Here is a 24,178-nt window from a genome sequence, read left to right on the forward strand (position 1 = left end):
ATAACAGATTGAATTCAATCTTCGATACTACAATATATGCAGCTTCTTAGATGGTGAAAGGGGATATGCAGTATGACTTGTCCATAGTTATTCTTGAAGAACTCCTGGGAAATTTGAAGAAAATCAAATTGGACAAGAGGCATGTTTTCAAATTCGGTTCATTGATTGTCTATCTAGCACTAGACTTCATGAATGAAATCCTCAAGATAGGCAAGGTACAATGGGCATTTGACTTACCAGTAGCCACTCAAATCAAACAAGTTCTAAAAATATTGGGAAATAAAGAGATTTAGATAGCTGCCCTATGGATTTTATTTAAAACTTTCCAAGGCACAATGAATAATAGGGAAAGGATCCCTAAGGAAGTAGTGGAGAAATATGTAGATGCTATCTATTTCATGGTTGATAAGGACCATTTCCATATGGAAGCAGTAGAGCCAAGGAAAATATGGATAATGCTAATGGGATATGAGGTTGATGTTCAAACTCATGAAGGCTATTCTCAACATCTTTTGAGCAAACCGGTTAACACTCAAGAACCAAAATTTGGCACTTTCAAAGAAAATGATATGTAATCACATAAGAAGTTAAATCAACCTGAAAGGAAAAGAAAGGTAATAAAAATGGTCGAGGAAGTGGCTAAACAAATGGACTTTACCAGAGAAGCTATCAAGAAATCCAAGGAGAAGAAGGCTCAGATGGAAGCAGAGGAGAAATCAAAGAAGCCTAAGACTGAACTGGTTACATCCAAGGAGACTTAGTCTTCTCCTGCTCTAGTAAAGCCATCTCCTCAAGCAATAGCTCAAAAATCATTTGGTAAAGGAGTACTGAAGCAGAAGATGAAACCAAAAAGAACTTATGTCGATTTATCTTCTATTGCATCTGAGACAGAGTCAAATAAGGAAGTTGAGAAAGCAAAGAAGAAAGGAGAATTTGTCAAAGTTGTCGAGAAACCACAATTTGGTTGTGCCCAACAAAACAATAAGATAAAATCATAACCTTTTCTAACCGGTAGGCAAGAAAGAAGAATAAATCTAAGGAAAGAGCTTAATGTAGATCTTGAATCCAACAAGGTGGAAGGTAAACATACCATTATTCCCCCATTGACTACAAAAGAAATGGTAGATGAAATAATTACTAATGGTAATCTCAATAATATTAGTGCATACTATGAAAATCTTGATGAGAATGATCAGAGGGAAATTGAGGAAGTTGTTGTGTTGCATTTGCATAACTTCAGCAAATCATTAATTGACTTAGAACATAGAATTCCAAAGGATCTATGTAACATTCTTGATGCTAGAAGGCTATCAAGCCGAGTAGATAAGGAAATGAAAGAACATGAATTGATCAATATCACTGCTTGTATTTCACAAGAAGAAGTTTATAGACTCATGGAGCTAGCCAACAAGAAGGAATTCTGAAGAAAAAATAGAGTAAATAAGCTTATGGTTGGCAAGGTTGAGGAAGTCAGAAAAGAAACTGAAGAGATATGGAAAGGTTCTTAAATAACAATCGGGTTCCAATAAACCCCAAGTTTGATGATGGCTCTTAGAAGGAAGATACTTCCCCTTCACATGTACAGGAAGGTGCTCCTGGTAATCAGAAGGGTGAAACTCAGATAGAGGAAAATCCAAAAGATTAGGACAATATAATCCTTGATGCAAAGGACAGTCAAAATCCTTTGGCTGACAAAGACAACCTAGAGGTGGTGGAAGGTAAAGTTGAAGAAGCCAAAGAGACACCAAAAGATGATACTGCACAAAGTGGTGACACCGATGCAAAGGTTGACGAAAAAGAAAAGGATAAGGAAGAAGCACATCCTGTGCAAGAAATGGACCAAGAAAATGATGAAAGAAAAGGGGAATCAAAGAAGGATAAGCTACATGATAAGGTAGGAGAGGTGAATAAGGGAAAGGAGAAAATTGATGATGATGAGGTAATCATGGCAACTGACACACCAAAGGACAAAGGGAAACATATTTTACCTCAAATATCCATCAATTTTGATGGACCTCTTAAAATTGGATAGATGTCTCCAGCTAAAAGACTGGTGGTTGTTGCAACAATTCAGGCTCAAGCAAGTCAGGACTTGGTTAAGTTAGAGAGTGAGGATAAAAATTTGATTGAGATGTCTATAAGTTTTTTCCATAAGATGGTACCGAAATTGCAATTAGATTCAAACTCTAACCCCTCTGGTAGGCTGTTATAGTTGATCAACATTATCACTACCAATTTTGAGTCATTGGAAAAAGCAACCACCAAGAAAGTATTGGATAGATTCAAGGAGGTGTGTATGTAGACATTCCAGAAGATGATTGAAGATGACAAGGTCCGATTGAACAAAGGAATACAGACAATCTTTGAGGCATTGAGTGAAGGAGGAAAGACATATAAGTCATGCCTTATATTTCCCAAATTCACATCAGATATAGACAAGCAGATCAGTATTTGCCAGGGTAAGCTTGATGGTATATCTCAGTAGTTTGATTCCAATGTATCCCTTACCAATAGTATAGTTGGATGAGTTATGGCTCTAATTGACAAATATTGAGCCTAAATTCAGAAAAGGACAGGATACTGAGGTGGGTTGGTGAACTCTGAAACCTTATTGCCCCCTAGATGGACACCATGTTGAGCAACAAAGTAGATTGCATGGAGTTAATGCAACAACCAGTTCTGATAGACTTGAAAGATGTGGAGATATATGCTTATATTTTCAGTTCTTTCATCTCAGCTTTGGATAATTTGAAGAATGGGTGGAATACCCACTTAGGATTTTTGAAGACTCTTTTTGCAAATATCTTCAAGTATGTATAGAATATCCAGTATATACCGTTGTATATAATTTTTTGAGTAGCACCCCAACTTTGGCATTGTTGTCAAAGGGGGAGAGTAGAGTGAAAAATGTATAGGGAATGATACAAGTTTTTGAGTTTTTGATCTAAGGGAGAGCCTTAGAAATTCTCATCCGGTATACAAGTTGACTCAACACTTAGTCACTTTTCATGAGTGTTGCCATCAATGCCAAAGGGGGAGATTATTTGCAATTGACACTCATGTGTTGGACACCAATGCATGTATAATGGTTTAGGTTGTCATTTATGGCAACTCTTCATGTAAATCCTATCTGGTAGTTATGGATTTTGGTAACCGACAGAGGGAATGGTCTGGTAATCTATCACTGGTACTTCAAGAAAGTAGATTACTTTTGGTCTAGAATCTTTGTAGTGATTTCGGTGGTCAGATTCATGCATGGGATGATAGGGCTAACATGTAGAAATCATTTTGACATCATTTGGTTGATCCACATATGTCTTAAAGATCTTGTCTAAGCTGACACTTGGTTACACGTTACATTACATAATATGGATGGCCAACTTGATGAATGTTTCATTTTGTGATTGAAGATATATATGACCAATGTAGATGATCTTTTTGGTGTTTGATATGAGAGATTAGTGATTGAGAAACCTATTTGGTGTAGTTTCACGTGCACATTCTTGATCTGGTAGCTAACTGAGAAGCATAAGAGGGCATAGTTACATAGCAGTTACAGTCAGACTTTTTGCACTTAACCAGAACTCATCCAAGCATTGTTTGATACTATTTTGTAGTTAATTTATTGTAGTTATCATTGTAAATGATCTGTAATTCAGTGTGACTTCCATATTATAATTGAACCTTTGGTTCTAGGTAGTGGGCCTAAATGCAAGTTCATTCCCCTTATGTAATATTTATGTACTCGTGATCACAATATATGAATATTGTGGGTTCCAATCCAACCATGGTTTTTCCCTTTCCGGGTTTCCATGTAATAATCTTGGTGTTATGATTTTGTAGTTGGTTATCTTGTGTTCCTACATTTTGCTTTCTTGCATTTGCTTCCCATGGTCTGAGAATAAGTTTAAAATTTTATTTACTGGTAGAAAACTGATTCACGCCCCCTCTCAGTGTTCCTTGACTCCAACAACTAGATCATTCATCAAATTTTTTTCTATCCTTGAGATGCATTTAGGAATGAAAGAGAGATGCAGCTCCTTGATATTGATATTGGATGAGGTTTATGTCTAAGAAGTGAGCTAAAAACGTTAGCTGCTTCAATTTCAATTTGCTCTCGTCTCTTCACCAACAAGCTTTCTAATTGTATTATTTCTTCTATCCTATTTCATGTGCTCCTTTCCTTTGTACATGCATAGAACATTTTCAATTGGCTTTTCCTGATTTTAGCCAATTCCCTCTTGCCTTATACCACCAATACATTTCTTAATGGGCCAAAACTTCCTTGTGTTCGCATCTTAATTATTGTTTCAATTTAAAATACTCTACATACATTCCATATCTTAATAGTTATCATTTAGTGATTCCAGTTTAATTTCTATTCTTTCCTTTTCTTGAAAAACTTTCTTGAAAATTTAATTATTCCAAACGTTTAGGTTTACTTTTAGAAATAGAAACATTTTAATGATTATGTAACTGGATGTATCAGTAGCTTGACACTATTTCCACCAATTTTCTATACACATCACACACCATACTCCCTCCACCACATACTTAGAAATTTGAAAATACATTTGGTAGGTTTTTCTCTAGTTCTAATTTCCAAAAAGATCAAAAAGTGTTATGATACAAAAAATGATAGAGTATTTGCCTCCATTATCATCAATTCTTCTCGCCAATTCTCAAGGTAATAGAAATCTATCTAGCCATTCTCACATATTCATGAAACCAATTCTTTTGTTGGTCCATCTAACTGTAACACAAGGTTATTATCAAACTAGTTAGGACTAGGTTTTAATTTTTCACACTTACTTTAAGTTTACTTAGGCTAGTTGAGTTAGTTGTCTCACATCATGTGGTGTAGACATGTGTCCTCCCTTGTGGAGACACCTTGTGTATGGACACTTTCCACTTGCTCTTACACTTGTCAAGTGAGCTACAAGCGTTGCATGCTTAGAGGGTTAGTCAATTGTTGTGTCCAACCATCTCACCTCCTCCTCCTTGCCTACTTATGCAAGGATTTGATCTCATGATCATTGTGAAATCTTAATACACTAGATTGACTTCCTTTCATTTGTGCTTGTTTATTTCTTAGATTCTAGAAAATCATTTAAGGATATCAGAGCAATTAAGAAATAGTTTCAAGCCTTGTGAAACTGAGTTTGTCGAGAAAGATATATAGCCTGTGTTGTCGACCTGCATAGAGACGATCGCGGCATGTGCTTCCACCCTATGCGGTGGACTTGCATACTGTCTCCCTGTTTTGGTCCAATTGGCCCTCATCCTCTACATCGGCCCTCACTTTCAATATTGGCTCTCCACCGTGGCACACATACAGAATGGTAGCCTGTAATAGCTAGAAGTGCGCCACCAGGGTTCAAGAGTGCAGCGTGCCAGACATTCTCCTACCGCAACAACATTCATTTTTGCCACCGTGCTAGGGTTTGGTCGAGGTGGTTGAGGGCAGTGGCTATCAGCACGCGTTGGTGGGAGAAGACAAGTCACACACGACGCCCAGGCAAGTAGCGCACACTTGAACAGGGGGGATCGACGTGGTCATCTTCTGGCTTGCAGTGCCCAGATTGGTTGCACCTTTGCACGCGCCTACCAATTGGGCGGCTTCTCTCGCTATATCCGACCCTCACCTGCGTATGCCATTCCTTTGCCGCTCACACAGGCGATCATCTAGCATGCAGGTGGAGGCTCTAGGTGGGTTGACATGGACAGAGAGGCGAAGGGCACGCGCAGACGGTTACAGTGCGGTTCCTCACTCAGAGGCGACACCAACAGGGCGCAAGCATAGGAAGTTCATTTAAATTTGTTGCTTTTTTGAAAATTTTAAGGGAGCTTACTTAAATTTGGGGAATATCATCATCGTCGTCTTATAGCATGACTGATTTTGGAGTTACTCATGATACTCATGATTCTACCTATCAGACTCAGTCATCATCTAGTACATATCAGATTCTGTCATCATCTAGTTTGATACCAAATTTAAGTGTCAAACTAGATGATGACACCTTTTGCAGGTGCCAAATTTAAGTGTTATCACCTAAATCTATTGTCTTTATTCCCGAATCTGGTTCAGTTTTCACGTACATGTATGGTCCTTATTCTCAAATCTTTGTCACATGAAAACATTGGCTTGGAGATCATTGAGCATTCTTGGAAGACATCATTTCTCTTTTGGAGGGGAGTTTTTATTTCCCACTGGGTTTTCTCCTTTTCTCCACTTATTATAAATAGAAAGTTTTGTTAGGAAACTTTCTATAAATAGAATTTTTTTGAGACTTACTATAAATACAAAGTTTGGTTAGGAAACTTTCTATAAATAATAATTTCGACATGTGTTTTACATGTAGTTCTGCGAGGCATACTTACTATATTTAGTAAGTTGTCGTCAGCTAGGACTCTACAACTCGGTTGTTTTAGGCTCGAACTCATGTTTCGAAGTATAGTTTTGATATTGTTGCAACTCTGTAATTCCTAATAAACAATACGAAAGACAATTTGATTGTGATTTTTTACTGGTAAATTTTTACCAAGTTTTTCTACGTAAATCTGAGTGTTATGTGATTTTGTTTATATCTGTAATTTTCTATATTGGTCTTATTTTCTTACAATTTGAAGAAATGGTGATGCCACTTGGACATCTCAGAATTGAAGAGCCAAAAGGGCTTGATGTGAGGGTAGTTGCAGAGGGAATACAATAATAAGAGCATAGCTAAGATTTTATAAAAGAAGATAGATTTTAGAGTGAAAGGTCATTAAACGACCAGTGTAATTTTTGTTTTTTGTAGATTTAATGATAACAAAGTTATGTTCTTTGTTGAAGTCTGAAGATACAAAGTCTATGTTATTGATTATTATTCATAGGTGTTCAAATTGCAAAGAAGTAGTCCATATCTTGCAACATCCATGGTAAATCCAACCTTGATTGTTGGTATTTTGAAAAGAAAGTTATAGCATGAGTGTGCGATAATAATAGTATTTTAACCAAACCACAATGCTACCATGTTATGATATGCTCACATTATATTCTATTTATAATGAAAGCTGGTTTTAGCCAACTTTCAATAACCCATCTTTATGCACGTGACCAATATAAAGCATTACCACTATGAAGGATTCACATGTTGTTCCACCTATTCTTTATCTACCTCTCCTTATCCCACCCAAAAAGTAGAATCATGTAGGTATTTAGTCTCCTATAGTGTTCTATTCAATGCAACTTTTGTATTTTGGTGGTCTTTTATTAAAAATTTTAAAATACAAGTTGGAAACTTTGAAATTTTTTATACATTTTTTCTTATTAAATTTTGCTAAATTGATCCAGATACAAGTCAAAATAAGGAGAAATTACCATCATAATTCAATAGATTTCAAAAATATATTCATAAACACTTCATATTCTTTACAAAAAATTATATACATAAGAAATTAAGGTAAGAAAATTCTAAAGATCATGTTTATATCAATTAATTTTCATGGATATGTATTTAGGCTTAATTGATAGATCATTTGTGTACGTATAGAGATAATTTCTACATGTGAAAAGTTTAACTGCATTAATAAAAAGCTAAACTACAATTACACATAATCAGTTTATAGAATCTAAGACATATGTTTGGAAAGCCTTAAGAGAAAGCCATTGATGAGATGATCCAATTTCTTGTGTTGCCAATATCATTTTAAAATATCTAGGATCCAAGAAATTATAATTATCAATTTTTCTTGAAATTTGCATCTAATTTAGTATTATTTCCTTACAAGAGTATTAAGGGGCCAACAAATCTTCAACAATGCTAAAGTGTTTTTTGTCTTTTTATTCTATTTTTAAGTTAGTGTATTTATATCAATAGTTTAGGTATGAAGATTTCAAAAGTATACTCTAACAAGATTAAATATTTTAAGTATTTTGGTTGATTTCTCATTGTTGTATTTGAAAGTAGAATCAATGTTTTTGATTAAGGAAAATCAAGTTTTAAGGGACCCGAAACCTGCATACATAACGAGAAGATAAGCATAAAAGAAACTAGAAAGAACAGGACAAAGAAAGAAAGGCTATGAAAGAACAACAGAGAAAACAACAACCAAGGAAAAGAATAGCAACCGGCCAATGAGAAACTGGCAACCCAACAATAGATTACATGTCAGATGAAAATCTTTATAGACTCTTCTGCATCCTTAACCAGAATCATCATAGCATTAGCTACCTCTTTCAGGTCTTTGTTTTCCTGCATCTGATGGGTGTCTTTGGTCTTCAACTCCAACTCACTAGTAGTTTGCCTGGTTTTGCCTCTAGAGGAGTGAAGAACAAAACTAGTGGTTGGCACGTCATCAATGATCACCATCTCTTTATTATGCTTGTTGTTCTCTAGACAAGCAACCAAAGTGTTCATGTTTTGAGAAGACACCTTCAAAACCTCAAGACTATGCTCCATGAATTTCTTCAAGGCCTTCTCATTTTTTGTAATCTGGTTGATAATAAATTCATTATCAACCTCTCCCTTTTCTTTGATGATTCTGACCACATCTTCAAGATGCTTCAAATCTCCCTTAATCATATATTTTTTGGGCCAGTCCAGAATTTCTTCTTCGTCCTCTACCTCACTGGTATCATCCACAACATTCTCTTTACCTTTAGTGTTGGTATCCTTAATCAAGTTCTCAATTTTATAATCCACATCTCTCTATTTATTCTAAATACTAGAGATGTTATCAATTACCCATTTCTGAAAATTGAACATTTCTAGGGTAATATTTCTAGCAGCATTCAGAATGGAGTCTGTGTTCTCCATAATCGGAGTAGAGCCCACAGACCTAGGGTTTCCCTCCTCCATGTTGTGTTGAACATCATTCTTGCTATCTGAGACATAAGGGTTATTCTTCACTTCTGGCTCTTCAACATAATCTTTTCTCTACACATTCCCTTCCTTGCCCTCAACCTCTTTCTTCTGCTCACTCTCCACCTCATCATCTACCTCGTTCCCCTGTTCCTCCTCTGAACCAACATTCTCTTTCGTGTCTTCTTTAGCTTCATCACCAACCCTCAATTTCTTATGCAGAGGAAGATTAGAAGAATCTTCATTAGAATCAGAGCCATCATGACCCTCAGAAATGTGGGCATTTTCCACCAAAGGATCTTCCCTATTAGCCCTAGCTTTACCGTTCAAATGCTCATAAATTAAGAAAATAAGGCCTTGGTGAGCAATGGGATAGGATTTAGGTTTTTTGGCATGGTCGATCAAGTTATCGTTAAGGGAAGAGGCTAAATAGAAGGGAAACAAAATCTTTGAGCCACGGTGAAAATGGTTAAGGATGACAAAATGGTAATTTTAAACCTTCGAAAACCTACCATCAGCCGTTAGGTATTCCATTAAAACTCTTAACGTTTTCTGCCAAAAAGATTTTACCTGGTGAGGGAGGTAGTAGGACACATTGTCCTTCTTAGCGAGCTAAGCCCTTTGTTCATCATTTTTAGGGAATTTCTTGGTAGCTTCCACCGAGAACTTTCGATCTCTATAAAATTTGGTGCCTTCCTTCTACAATCCTGTAACCTCTGCCACCAAATCTTCATCCAACTTCCATGTTTGTCCAAACAAAGTGACTTTATTATTGCTCCAGTCATTGGCAAAACCATGTGACACCGACTTTTTACTCTTGTGCAGTTTTTCCATGTAATCAGCGAATCCATATCTATGCAACCTTCACCATATTTTCCTTTCGCTTTTCCAGTTATCACAGTTGGACGGCTCATTGCAATTAAGATTACCCCCAAAATGTGATGTCTATTCAGGTGGAAACCCTCAATAGAACACGAAATACCCAAATGCTGAAGAAACAAGACAACTGGAAACAAGCTCAGAAGCTAGAACAAGACGCTAGAATCAAAAAAAGGGTGATTTTCTTGTTATTTGAATAGTCTTTTAGGACATTCAATATGAACCAATAGTTAATATGATTAGGCCCATCACACCAATTATCATTATCACAATGCCTTAAACAGGTAATCAACTGACACTCCACATCACTCCAATATCTTTCTTTGAGATCCAAACCGAGGAAATAAATAATGAAATTAACTTTTACCATGGACTCTATCAAATAATAATTTCTCACAGACTCCCTTCTTACAAGAAACTTCTCCAATATATTTAGTATGCTCCTCTAAAAAAAACCCCCTCATTAGCTAATAAATCAGCTACCCTATTACCTTCCCTTAGGGTATGGGAAATTATCACACTATCATAGGCATCTAATAATTTTTTTAGCACTCTCAGTGATACTATAAATGGTCCAAGAAGGGGAACTAATACCTTTGATAGCCTAAATAATATTGAGAGAATCCCCTTCCAGCCATTTTTATTTAAAGTTAATACTCTGAGCAAGCTAGAGACATTTTAACATTGTGTGAGCTTCTGCCACATGATTGTTTTGAACTCTAAAGGGAGAGGCAATTGCAGCAACACAAAAACCATAAGAATTTCTGATGACTCCTCCCCATCCAGCTTTCCCAAGACTACCTTTATCTGCACCATCAAATTTCACCTTAATCCAATCATGAAAAGCGAACCTCCAAACAACATTATCTCTCTTGCTCTTTATATCAGATTTGCAGACCTTGTGAGTCAACTTCCATTCAGTAAGGATGCTTTTCTCGTTATCAGTCATATTAAAATAGCTACATTGCTTGTTGTTTTTGTGAATGGTATTGATGTTTTCTTTAATCGCCCTGTATATATTTTCAAAACCCACCTAAGAAGAACACTTAGCCTCCCTAAAAATTCTATTATTTCTCTCCTTCCAGATATACCAACAAGTCATAGGAAGGACAAAGGACCAGAGGGTATTAATGAGAGGAAATTTGGTAGGGAAGATCCATTGCAATATGACATCCTTAAAACTATTGTGCATAACCCAATCAACTTTCTATTGCATCCAGACTTTACTCCAAATTTCCTAGGTTAAAGAACAATGAATAAACAAATGATCCACAAATTCTACCTCTTTTTGACATAACTCACACCTATTAGGAAACATGAATCCTCTTCGAGCCAAGTTATCAATGGTAAGAATCTTGTTGTGAGTTTCAAGCCAAAAAAACATGTTAACTTTAGGAATGAGGAATCTATTCCAAATTTTAGTCCATATAGGGTTGCTGGCCTGAGTAACAGTTTTTTATAAGTAGAGGCAATAGAGAAATTACCCCTAGGATTTCTCTTCCATAAGAACACATCATCATGATCTTTACTAACAGAAAAGGATAGCAAATCCCGCTGGAGTAGTGAGAATCCAGCATAGACTGTATCAAGTCTAACCCATTTATTCTCACTCCAATAATTACAAACCATAGAACCATACCTCCTTTTGCATTCATCAATGAATTGGCTGCAATCCTAGTTAAAAAGAGGTTCATCTTTAACCCAAACATCCTTCTAGAACCTAATTTTATCACCTTTGCGAAGGACCCATCCATCTCCAGCTTTAGCAACTTTTATAAATTTGATCAGACTATTCCATATGAAAGAACCAACAAGGATATCTTCAAAGTAGAGAAGAGAATGAATTGGCTAGTTATGTATATTTTTATCAAACCACACCCTACTCCAATCTTTCTTAATACCAAAAGCCCTCCAAATCTGTTTAGTAAGCAAGGCTTTGTAAAAAGTTTTGAGAACTTTAATACCTAATCCCCCATTGCACTTAGGATTATAAATTTTATCCCAAGCAACCAACACTATCATTTTCTTATCTTCTACCCCTAACCAAATAAATCTTTTCTGAATTCTTTCTAAATCTTCAACAAATTTAACCAGTATACTAAACAAGATAAGAGCATAAACAAGATGATTCTGAAGAGTAGCTTGAAGAAGATGAAGCTTACTAGCTTGAGATAGCATAGATCCTTTCCAATCTACCAATTTTTTGTTGAGTTTGTCAATTAACGAGTTCCAGAAAGAGTTTGGAGGAGCCAAACCAGGAGGGAGACCCAAATAAGTAGAGGGGAGCAACTCCACCTTACATCCAATAATGTTAGCAATCCTTTGTTGCCTCAATATTGAGGTATTTATGAAATAAATAACAGATTTCTCCCAATTAACTTGTTATCCAGTAGCCAAGGAATAAGAAGTAAGAGCACCTTTGAATGCAACAACCTCACCAACAGAAGAATATCCCATCAAAATTGTATCATTAACAAATTATTGATGAGTATAGGAAACATTAGCAAAAGAGGGTTGCAACCCTTTGATGGTTTTATTCATTTTCAAATTTTGAATCAGTCTGCTCATACATCCAATATAGTGAAAAGAATAGGAGAGATAGGGTCTCCTTTCCTGAGGCCCCTAGAAGATTTAAAAAATATAGACAAAGATCCATTTATAAGAATAGAGAAATTTGGAGTAGATATCAATTCTCTAGTAATTTTAATTACCTTCTCGTCAAATCCAAAGGCCTCCATAACCTTGAAAAGAACCTGCCATTCCACTCTATCATAGGCTTTTTCTAGATCCAATTTAATCAAGAATCTCTCTTTGTTTGCAGCATTAAGAGAGTGGATATTCTCATGCACAAGAATAATAGAATCCAAAATTTGCCTACTTGGGACGAATCCTTTTTGCTCCTCAGAGATAACAAAGAGGAGAACAACCAACAATCTAGAAGTCATGACTTTTGAAATAATCTTGTAAAAAGAATTACAAAGACTTATTGGCCTAAACTTTCCCATAGAATCAACTCCAATCACCTTAGGAATTAGAACAATAAAAGTAGAATTGATTTCCTTAAGAATTCTTCTAGAACCAAATAATTCTTTGATAGCATTGACTGTGTCTTCCCCAACAATATGCCAATATTTCTGAAAGAAAAACATGGGAAACCCATCCGGGCCCAAAGCCTTATCCCCTTGAAAGGAAAAAGCAACTTTTTTAATTTCATCAGCTATAAGGATAGAAGATAATATCTTATTCTGATGAGGTTCAATAATCTTAGGAATGTTATCAACTAGGTCTTGTTGCTTTACAATGTCAATATCCTTACTATCGGTAAGGAGATTAGAGAAGAACCTAACAACTTCATCACCAATGTTATCATCTTTGAGAAGGATTTTGTCATCAACAATTAATCTAGAGATTCTACTAGAAACTTTATGCTTCATAGATGTCATATGAAAGAATATAGTATTTATATCACTGGCTTCCAACCAAATATCCCTAGATCTCTGCCTCCAATAGATTTTTTCTCTTGATATAGTGTTGTGTAGTTTAGCTAGAATCTCATCTTCTTTAGCCTTGGGAAACATCTTATAACCATCTTTTTGAATAGAGTTTTGAATATGTTCTAATTCCTCCTTCAACTTGCTTTTGGATTCAAAAATATTTCCAAACACCTTTTTGTTCCTGATCTTAATGTTATCTTTGGTATTTCTTAGTTTTTTAGCAACTTTGAACAGGGCAGAACCATCCACATTAATATTCCACCATTTGGCAATGGAATTTTCCAAGGGTGTGAAATCCACATTTTTTCAAACCAAAAAGGAAAACAACATTTTCCCTTAACAAAATCAGCAACAAAAGAAATGGGATAATGATCTGATCCTATTCTGTTAATAACAGAGAAAGAACATCTATACTTAAGGACCCACTCAAGAGTGGTAAGGGATCTATCAAGCCTTACCTAAATAAGATCTCCTCTATCTCTTTGATTAGACCAAGTGTAGGAAGCTCCAATAAGATCAACATCAATCAGGGCATTGGCTTTGATGAAGTCCATAAGGTCAATCCTGCTATCTAGTTGAGCTTGAGTTCCTCCAAATTTGTCAATTTCTTGCAACGGGGTATTGAAATCCCCCATCAACAGCCAGCTATCCTGAGAGAAAAACCCCCTTTTCTGCTAAATTTTATCCCAAAATTTACTCCTAGCAGCTTTAGGAATTTGGGGCATAAATGTTGGTAACCACCATTCCTGTCCATCGGTAATACATTTAACTCTCATAGAAATAATATTACCATCTTTAGCATTCAAATATCCATCAATAGTTTTCTTATTCTAAACTATGGCCACCTCACCTGATTTCCCATTTGAACTACTACCCCAAACACCTCCCTATTTGAAGAATTTTAATTTTTCAATTTTTTCCTTACTCATTTTAGTTTCCTTAACCGGGATGATGTCCGGCTTATGATCTCTAGTAAAATTCCTTAATACATCATGTTTATGGAGACCATTTAGGCCTTGTATGTTCAATGTTGTTGCAATGTATGATAATTTATATGCATGATGTTATGTTTTGGTGACTTTAAAGCAATATGGTATCAATTTCAGCTTTTTATTCATTACCTATATATAGGCAGAGACTAATGTTTTGAGTTCTCCACATTTTTCAATTAGTTTAGTCTTGGAAACCATGCTAGGAACTTAAAATTTATTTACAATATTTTCAAGCCTTCTAATTTTATTTTGGAGTAATTTTGTGTTTCTCACTTTTTCTGATTAGCTGATTATATTTGCGTTGAGGTTTTTTTATTGTTTCCCAAATAAAAAATCTATTAGCCAATGAGTAGTAAAAAATTGTGATGAATTTCTAATGTTTTTCAATCAATAGGCAATCATTAGATCGATTGAAATGTCAACAATCCATTACCATTCTTTATGAATAGATGACAAAGAAGATGTGAGTTCACTTCTCTATAAGTTCCCATTAAATATGTTTAGTCATTATAAAAAAAATTATTATAAAAATGACGAATAAGGAAAATCCAAAGGAAATCATCTTGTTTCTCTATACAATGCTAGATACATGGACGTTGATGGTGTTAGGAAACTCACAGATACTGAGAGGGAGGGTGAATCAGTATCTAACCGGTAATTATAATTTCTCAACTTAAAACATGTAGAACATATTGTAACAATGTACTGGTATGCAAGAAATAATGCAATAAACAGAAATGAAAGAAACCACATGAAAATCACACCATAACATAATGATTTAATGAGGAAACCCAGTGTGGGAAAACCTCAGTGGGATTTGTGACCCACAATATTCACTTACTAACCAATACGAGAATATTATTTACAATAGGGGCCTGGACATGCAGGAAGGGCAAGTACCTAGAGCTCACTGCTCAAATGGGAAGTCTCACTGACTTATAATGTGGATTATATAAATCCAATAACTTGTACTGCTTTACAATAGCATCTTCAATGCCAGATTTAGTACCGGTTTCTGCTTTGTTCTTTACATATACCCCTTAACCTATATTTCGCATAATAGGTCTGCCTAATCTTTTTCTTTGCTTACATTCCTTACTTACTTCCTTCCAAAATGTCTACAATGATCTCTTTTATATATAAGAGTCATTTTACAATGATATCAAGTCGGCTTAAAAGGTTTTTCAAATAATAAACAAAATATAATATAACAAAAATCCTATTGGCCTCTGTGCCGGTATGCTTCCTTTCTCTATGTCGGTGCCGGTGTTTTGAGTGCTAGTGTAGAGTATGTTCTGTTGATGCTAGTAAACTATCTTGCTGGTGTAATGCCTTGCCGGTGCCATTCGATTGTAAGGTTACCATCAATGACAAAACCTTCAATCACATACAATGTCTCATTGGAGCATGCATATGGCAACAATCTCCCCCTTTGGCATTGATGGCGACACTCATGAGAAATTTCAAAAGTGTATCCAAAAATGTGAAGTCGAAAAAAATGTTACCAAAAATGTGTGCTCCCCCTGAGCATATGATTCCTGTGATATTTGAATTTTCTCATACCACTACTCCCCCTTTGGCATCAATGACAAAGGTTGTCAAGATGTAAGTAGAGTTTGTAGTTTCAACCTTGTAACTAGGTAGTTACAATTTGAAATAGATCTGCCAAAATCAAGTTTATACTCTCCATAAACTTTTTACTATCTCTTATTATTGTCTCTATTCTTTTAGCTGTACTGGTGAGATGCTGCAAATGCTCTGCCGATGTTTTATGTCCCTGTATCAGTGCCTCAGATATTTCCTTCCGTAGTGATGCTAGATAGTCCAATCTTGGACTCAATTTTAATCTCAAATACTTTTCCTTATTCACTATTATCTCCTTTTCTCTTTCTACTTTAAGTAATTCTTCCTCAAAATTTGTTATCTTTTGCTCAAAAACTGATAATGTATCAGGTGAGTTAACAAAATTATTGGCAAGTTTATTGATTTCATCCTGTACCTTGCTTATTTTCTTATCTATATCTACAGTCAAACATTTTGTCTTACAGGTGTCTTTGTACAGAGTTTTGTACTCTTTCAATAAGTTACACAGTTCCGGTAGAAGTGTGTCAAAATCCCTGGTACACTTCTTTATTTGCTCATCAAAGAATCTTTGTTTTTCAATTTCCAATTTATCCTTCAATGCCTCTTCCTTTATTTTCTCAATGTTTTCTATGATATATTTATACAAGGCATCAAGTTGTCCTAAAGAATCTTTATTGTCTATATTACAGTTAGGAGCGATTACCTTCAAAATTGGGATTGTGTCATCTATTGCCTTATAAGCTTGTGAGTTGCAATCTGTTATCCTTTTAATTGAATCTAAGAGTAATTCAGTCACATTAGTTGATTTGTAGCTTGATGATGTGGAACCAACATTTTGAGTACTGCTGATGGAAGTAACCAAGCTTGTATTGACCTCTAGTAGGTCTATCTGTGTCTGCATTTCCTTAAGCAATGGTTTTTCTACTTCTCTAGTTTCTGGTTGCACTGTTTCCTCATGAACCTGTCCCTGTACCTGTTGTCGTTCCTATTCCAGAGCCCTTTTCTCTATTTGTTTCTTTGTTTGTTGCATCATCTCAGTTTGAGTCTAAGTTTCTACCTGTTGCACTTTGACATCTGTCAGTTTCTCTTTTGTGTTTTCAGTTTGCTCATCCGTCGGAGGCTCACTAGCCATGTCAGTCTTATCAGTTGTATCTTTGTCTACCATAATGTTGATCTTTTGAGTATCAACATCCACTGTATATAAGACTTCAGGATTAGGACTGACATCCTCTACATCCATACTTTGAACTGCCGATTGATCTTTTGTAATTGTTGTTTTTACCAGTGGAGTAATCAAAGGAGGTGGGGGTAAGTTGTCTTTAACCTTGATACTAGGTGGTCCACCAACTTTACCTTTACCCTTGTCTCTTTCTTTTTGATATACCTTTATAGGTTTGTGGCTCATGTATTCTTCTTGTTTTTCTTTTTCCACTAGAAAAATGTCGCATGCATTTTCTGTCTCCTCAGTCACCTCATTAACTCTTCCAACCATTAAAGCAATGTGTTGGTGTGCAGTAGAAAATAATGACCAGTTGGCTTCAGCAATTAAGTCATCAATTTCTTTGGGTGAATTCACCGGGTATACAGCAAGTAGCTTTTCTACCTTTATTTTCTTGTCAAGTTCAATTACTGCTTGTCTCCTTTCTTCCAATCTCTTAAATAGTTCATATGGTACTTCATCTACTACTTCCATTAGAAATTTCTTATACATATCCATATGTAATATAACACTGTTTTCTACTTGTTCTTTTTCATCAGCTGTTAGAGTGTCATATATTTTCTCCATATTCTTCAGTTTCCCTTCCTCTGTAATTTCATTCAATAGTATGTCAAGAGTGGCCAAGTCCTTATTTGTCCTCTTCTTCTTCTTGTGTGTCAGTTTCTTCTTTGGTGTAGCCTTTCTGACCAGAGATCTCACTACTTGTTGTTTTTGTCTTCTCCTCCTAGGTGAGGGTGTGGTTGCCGGTGAGGGATCTCTTTTCCTTACAACTCTTTTGAAAGTTGCAGGCATCTCATTCTCTAAAGATGCGCCTACTAGTGATAGGTGAGTTTCAGGTTGTGGACCTACTAACTCATCCTCTATTATACCGGTTTGTTTCATTACTTTATCCTTGATTTCCTTTGCTTGCGTAGAACCTCTTCTTACAATTGCGTCAACCTTTTTTACTCTTTTATGGGATTGTATTTGGCTTTCAATAGTTTCTACACTACAAAATACTTCTTCCTTAGGTTCTTTAGGGGCTTCCAGAAGTTCTTTAGCATAAGTTTCAATGATAAGGTCATCTGTTTCATAACCCATTTTTGTTACCCAGATTGTCCTAGGGATGACTTCCTCCATCCAGATCTCATCCTTTTTGATTACAAAGCATATTTCATCCTTATATTTGTCAACAATATTTTGTGATAATCGGATTCTTTTCTTCATTTTGGCCTTAAGTGCTTGAAAGAAATCATTGATATTGTTTTCCTTATCTTCTCCCATATTATTGAATAGTTTTGTTAGCTGTTTACCTACCAGTATATCATATCCAAGTTCTTTGTAGCCTATACTGGGAACCTGTTTGGTTATATGTAGCATCAGACATACTAGTAGATTTCCAAACTTGAAAGTTCATTTCTTGATCTTCTTAATCTTGCCTAAGTTGTCAATTAACTTGTCCTTCAACCACTCACATACATCAATCTTTGCATTATCTATGACCATGTCATAAGCACTCTTAATGCACAGACTTGACACTGAATTAAGTCTATTTGCATGAGTTGCCTTATATCCTAATATCATGCTAATAAATCTTACATTAGTATCTTTTACATCATTGACTCTTAAGGACCTTCTGTCGGATGTTGCACCAGTTAGGTTCATAACTAGGTCATTGGTTAGTCTTGTTTGGCCTTTTACCGGTGGTCAGTAACCCTGTGACAACTTTCACAGCTTCCTTGCTGATTTTGTGAATTGCATCTAACCAGAAAAATTCACCATTTACCCTGCTTAACACTATCCTAATCACATCCTTGGGGAATTCAGGAATGCTAAGGATCTCTGTAAATCCTAGGGTTTCAATGATCTTATGTTCATCTTTTACATTACTGTATTCATAACATATGACATATTTAAATATGGTTTTAATCTCTTCATCTCCTAGTTCCTCAATGTTGCAGTGAATGTAAATTCTGGGGTCTTCAACATAAACAACTCATTTAGGAATTTGAGAAAAAGCACCTAAAGTATCATCTTTCTTTGCTACTTCGGGAACTAATTGAAATATGGGCCTAGGTATTTTTACAACTTTGATAACAGTAGGGTTTGCTATATATTCAAGTGCAGAGGTGGATGCCATGATAAAATACCTTTTACTTCCTTTAGGATGGATGATTGCTTGAAGCGTTCTTGACTCTTGCTTGAAATGCCTTAGCTCAGAATCTTTGTGCTCTTCGTAGGTTTGAAATCTCGGTGAAATGAAATGGAGCCAAAACCACAAATTTATAGTGTTACTTTGCTATCTACCACATTAAATGTATGCCAGTTAAGTATTCACTTAATATTGTCTGCCGGTAATAAAGTAATTTCTAACTTCTCATCTCTAACCGAGGGAATAATAGCACATGTGTCCTTAGATCAGCAAACCCTCAAGGAAACTTTCTTCAACTCGATGAAGAACTTCCTGCCGGTGGAGCATCACTCTGTCCTGCCAATGGAACATCACTCTATCCTGCCAGTGGAGCATTGATTGGTTCTGCTGGTGGAGGAGTATCCCCAATATTTAGATCAGCTTTTCTAATCCATTGTTTTGATAATTCTTGCTTAACCTCTTCAACTTTTTCTTTACCTTTCAAGTTAGAACTTTTTTTGTCTACCGGTGATCCTTTACTTCTACAGAATTTTGCAATATGCCCAATCTTGTTACATGCATAACAAGTTACATTATTCTTCTAAATAGCTTTCCCATAATCTATGTCAGTTTGTGTTCTGCATTGATTAGATAAATGTCCAACTATTCCACAAACATAACATCTCACATTCATTCTGCAATTCTCAGAATTGTGACCAACTTTGTTGCATTTAGAACATTAACCAGTGGGTGTGTTGATATTCTAATAATTTCTAGATCTACATTCATTTTCTCTATGACCGTACTTATTATAGTTAAAGCATTTTCCATTGAATTTATAAGCATTAGGTTGCCTTACCGGTTTGTTGTGATCCTCTGTGTTTGCAGTACCAGAGCTTTCACCAACTTCAAAGCCAATTCCAGAAGTGTCACCTTTAGGTTTTTTATTCTTCAGCAAGTTGCCAAGTTCCTCTGAGCTTTTCTTGAATTTTTCTTTATGTTGATTTGCAGTTTCTAGTTTTCTTTCTAAGACTTCTTTCTGTCTCATCAGTTCATTTGAGTCATTCTGAGTGTGCATCAGATCTATCTTTAATAGATCATTTTCATAGCTAAGTCTTGTGTTCTCATTTGTTGCATCACTTAGTCTTCTAATCAATTCTTCTTCATTCTTCTTCCTATCTTCAATCTCTTTACAAAATCTCATAGTCATATCCTGCATCTCATTCTTTGTAGTTATTCTCCAGTTTCAGCTTACTTAACATATCATTAAGTGATTCCTTTTCATCATTCTCATTTTACATCTTTTCACAAAGTTCTCCTCTTATTTCTTGCAATAGTAAGATTATCTTGAAGTGCCTGAATGATATCTTGAGCTACTTTTAGATCATCTTCTAGTTTGATATTTTTCAATTTTTTTGCATCATAGTCTGCGAGAGTTGCTTCAAGTTGCTTCATCAGATTTTCCATCTTTACCGGTGTCAAGATCTTCCTCAAGCTATTAGGATTCTGAAAATAGAGGACCATGCTCTGATACCAATTGTTAGGAAACTCACAGATACTAAGAGGGGGCGGTGAATCAGTATCTAACCGGTAATTAGAATTTATCAACTTAAAACATGCAAAACATATTGTAACAATGTACCGGTATGCAAGAAATAATGCAATAAATAGAAATGAAAGAAACCACATGAAAATCATACCATAACACAATGATTTAATGAGGAAACCCGGTGTGGGAAAAACCTTAGTGGGATTTGTGACCCACAATATTCATTTACTGGCCAATAAGAGAATATTACTTACAATAGGGGCCTGCACATGCAGGAAGGCCAAGTGCCTAGAGCTCACTGCTCAAATGGGAAGTCTCGCTGACTTACAATGTGGATTATACAAATCCAATGACTTGTACTACTTTACAAAAGCATCTTCAATTCCAGATTCAGTACCGGTTTCTACTCTGTTCTTTACATATACCCCTTAACCTATATTTCACATAATAGGTCTGCCTAATCTTTTTCTTCACTTACATTCCTTACTTACTTCCTTCCAAAATATCTACAATGATCTCTTTTATATATAAGAGTCATTTTACAATGATATCAAGTCATCTTACAAATTTTTTTAAATAATAAACAAAATATAATATAACAAAAATCTTGTCGGCCTCTGTGCTGGTATACTTCCTTTCTCTATGCTGGTGCCAGTGTTATGAGTGCCGGTGTAGAGTGTGTTCTGCTGATGTTGGTCAACAATCTTGCTGGTGTAATGCCTTGTTGATGCCATAGGATGGTAAGTTTTCCATCAATGACAAAACCTTCAATCACATACAATGTCTCATTGGAGTGTGCATATTCCAATAGATGGAGACATGGACATTGATGAATACATGGAAGAAGATGAAAATGAAGACAAATATAATTCTCCAGTTTTATTATCACCTTTGCCACAAGATTTTCTATCTGTTCAAAAGAGAACCTTGAAAAGCCTTTTTATTGTGATTATAAGTTCTATTGAGGAACAATGACCCAACAAAGGTGGTCTTGGAATTGTTGAATATTCTCATGATGAAACAATTGTGTCTCTGGAGCCTGAGGTAAGTAGAGTTTGGAAAGGATGTTGTTATTTTTTGTTTTAGGGTTTGAATTTTCAGTGGAATGGATGTTAGGATTTGAATAATAACCGACTTTTGGATCCTTGTTTATTTTGGTTATCTTAAATGAGATATTCTATACTTCACCCATACATATCCTTGTTGACATAATTAGCATTAAACTTGGAGACATTGGTTTTGTAGAAACTCATCTTTTGGAGGGAGACCCATTAAAAATTAACAAGGTTTGCGGCAAATGCCTTCTTTTCTCATTTCACTAAATGCATATGTCAGAAGATTTTAAGTGCATTCTCTGGTTTGTAAGAATAATAATGAAACTACTTGGTATTGTTTGGCAAGTCATTTAAAACAAAAATAAGACTTAACAATTTCTAGTATGCCCTTATTAGCGAGTCTTTGCCCATAACCAAGGGTCGTGGTGATGGGGTTTATTCTAGATTCACTTTCAAGAAAGGTGAAATTGAAGTTGTCATCATTACCACAGGAGTTCATACCATTTTTAAAAAAATTAACCTATCTTGTGGACTCAACAAATCAAGTTTATCATTTCTAAAAAAAATTGTATTTGGACCAGATTTAATTTTATTTAGTTTTTCATGTATTCCTCCATTATTTGTCATTTGTCCATAATTTATGCCCCTAGTGTTAGGATAACAGGTGAACAACTGAGAGGGGGGGTGAATCAGTTGTTAACAGATTATATCAACCAAACCACTTAATAACCTTTAACCGGATCACATAAACATTAAGTATCGAAATAGCAGAAATAGATACCGATAAACAATACAACTTAACAATAAAATAGGAAATCAACACAATGTAACCATACCATATAACACCATGATTTGTATGTGGAAAACACTGAAAGGGAAAAACCACAGTGGGAAGCCTACCCATAGTCCGATGATACTTCTGTAGAAAGTATGTGATACAACGACGGCCCTACACATGCAGGAAGGCACACTTCCTAGAGCATACTTCTCATTACAAAAGAGTCTCACTGACTACAGAGAGGTTATAACCACCTCAAGATAAATGGACAATAATCTAGAATAATGAATTTCCAGAGATAGCATCTACCATGCCTAATTATAGTCTCGGTTAAGCTCAATACCGGAGGCCTTTGACCTCTTCCTTAATCCCAATTCTATCACCTATGATCGCCCAAATCTCCTTCACGTATGATATTACATTTCATTCCCATTCCATACCCATTTTTTTATAATCTACAATGAGATCTTACATTAATTTATACCAAGCCTAAGGTCTAAACCAATTAGGTCAGCCACCTAAAAGATATTACAGTAAGATCATTACATACATCCATATTACAATGATATGCCATGTCATCTTAAGACAAAAATAGCAGTAACCAATCCATAAACCATCCCAGTAACATGTAGAGAACATGTTAACATGATACCAGTCCATAACCTAGATAAGTATCAGACCTAATCTGGGTCCACCACGCCAAAGCAATGTCTTCAAATAGTTGAGGCATGATCAAAGAACATATAAAACATCCTGAAATCCATTTGGAAGCTACACCAACATCACTTATGCATTGTGGCAAGATTTCTCAGTGAAAGCTCTGTCGATTAAACCTTAAACCCATGTTAGTAAGGGTTTACAAGAGTGTATGATAGCATCTGATCACCAAGTCAATACCAACTGACCAAAACATGCTCTAGAAGCATGTAACACATAAAATCAAACATATTCCATTGATCCAAACATGATGGAAGTGTCCAACAGATAGTCCCTTCTGCCAGTAACACTACATCTTCTACTGGTAACCAAAACCTGTCTATCGATAACCAACCGTAATAGCTAGTGTTGACATAAATGACGAAACATCAATGCAACACATAATAAATTCATCCACAATGCCAAAACCTAGCGCCATTGTAATTGTAGAAGTTTGAAACTTGATTATTGTTCTAGGATTTCAAGGTTATAGTGGATGATTGTGTTGCTAAACTATTTGAGGTCTCTTTCTCTTGTTAACGCAATTTTATTTTACTTTAAATAGGTTACAAGTTCTAATAGAAATTACCAATTTTGGTGTTTGCTCAATTGCCATTGGCATGATTTGAGATTATTATCATGTACTCTATTAAGCTCACAATTGTCATCCTAGATTTGATACTTTTGTAGTACTTCTAATAGGTGAGATTCCAATTGAAATGCCCACAGTTCTTTCTATGACAATGGCTATTGGAATTCTGTTTGAGCTTCTAGATTAGATAGTGTGCCAAAACAAATTATCATCAATATTTTGAATTACACTCCATGATTCATCATCAAGATGAGAAGCTCAAACAAAATTATGATATGGATTCTTCCTCCAACAGATGGCTATGGAAATTATCATCAATTTAAGATTGCATGTAGTTCTTTCTAACAATATTTTCTTGGATAGACAATTCAAAGAAATATTAGA

The 24,178-nt window shown here is 35.5% G+C and overlaps 1 pseudogene; it reads left to right on the top strand.

The window, feature by feature from the left end:
• Positions 1–623: 623 nt before the first annotated feature.
• Positions 624–24,178, top strand: part of LOC131068986 (plasma membrane ATPase 2-like) — a 42,188-nt pseudogene continuing 18,633 nt past the window's right edge.

Source organism: Cryptomeria japonica, chromosome 7, assembly GCF_030272615.1.
Source record: "Cryptomeria japonica chromosome 7, Sugi_1.0, whole genome shotgun sequence".
Classification (NCBI taxonomy): Eukaryota; Viridiplantae; Streptophyta; class Pinopsida; order Cupressales; family Cupressaceae; genus Cryptomeria; species Cryptomeria japonica.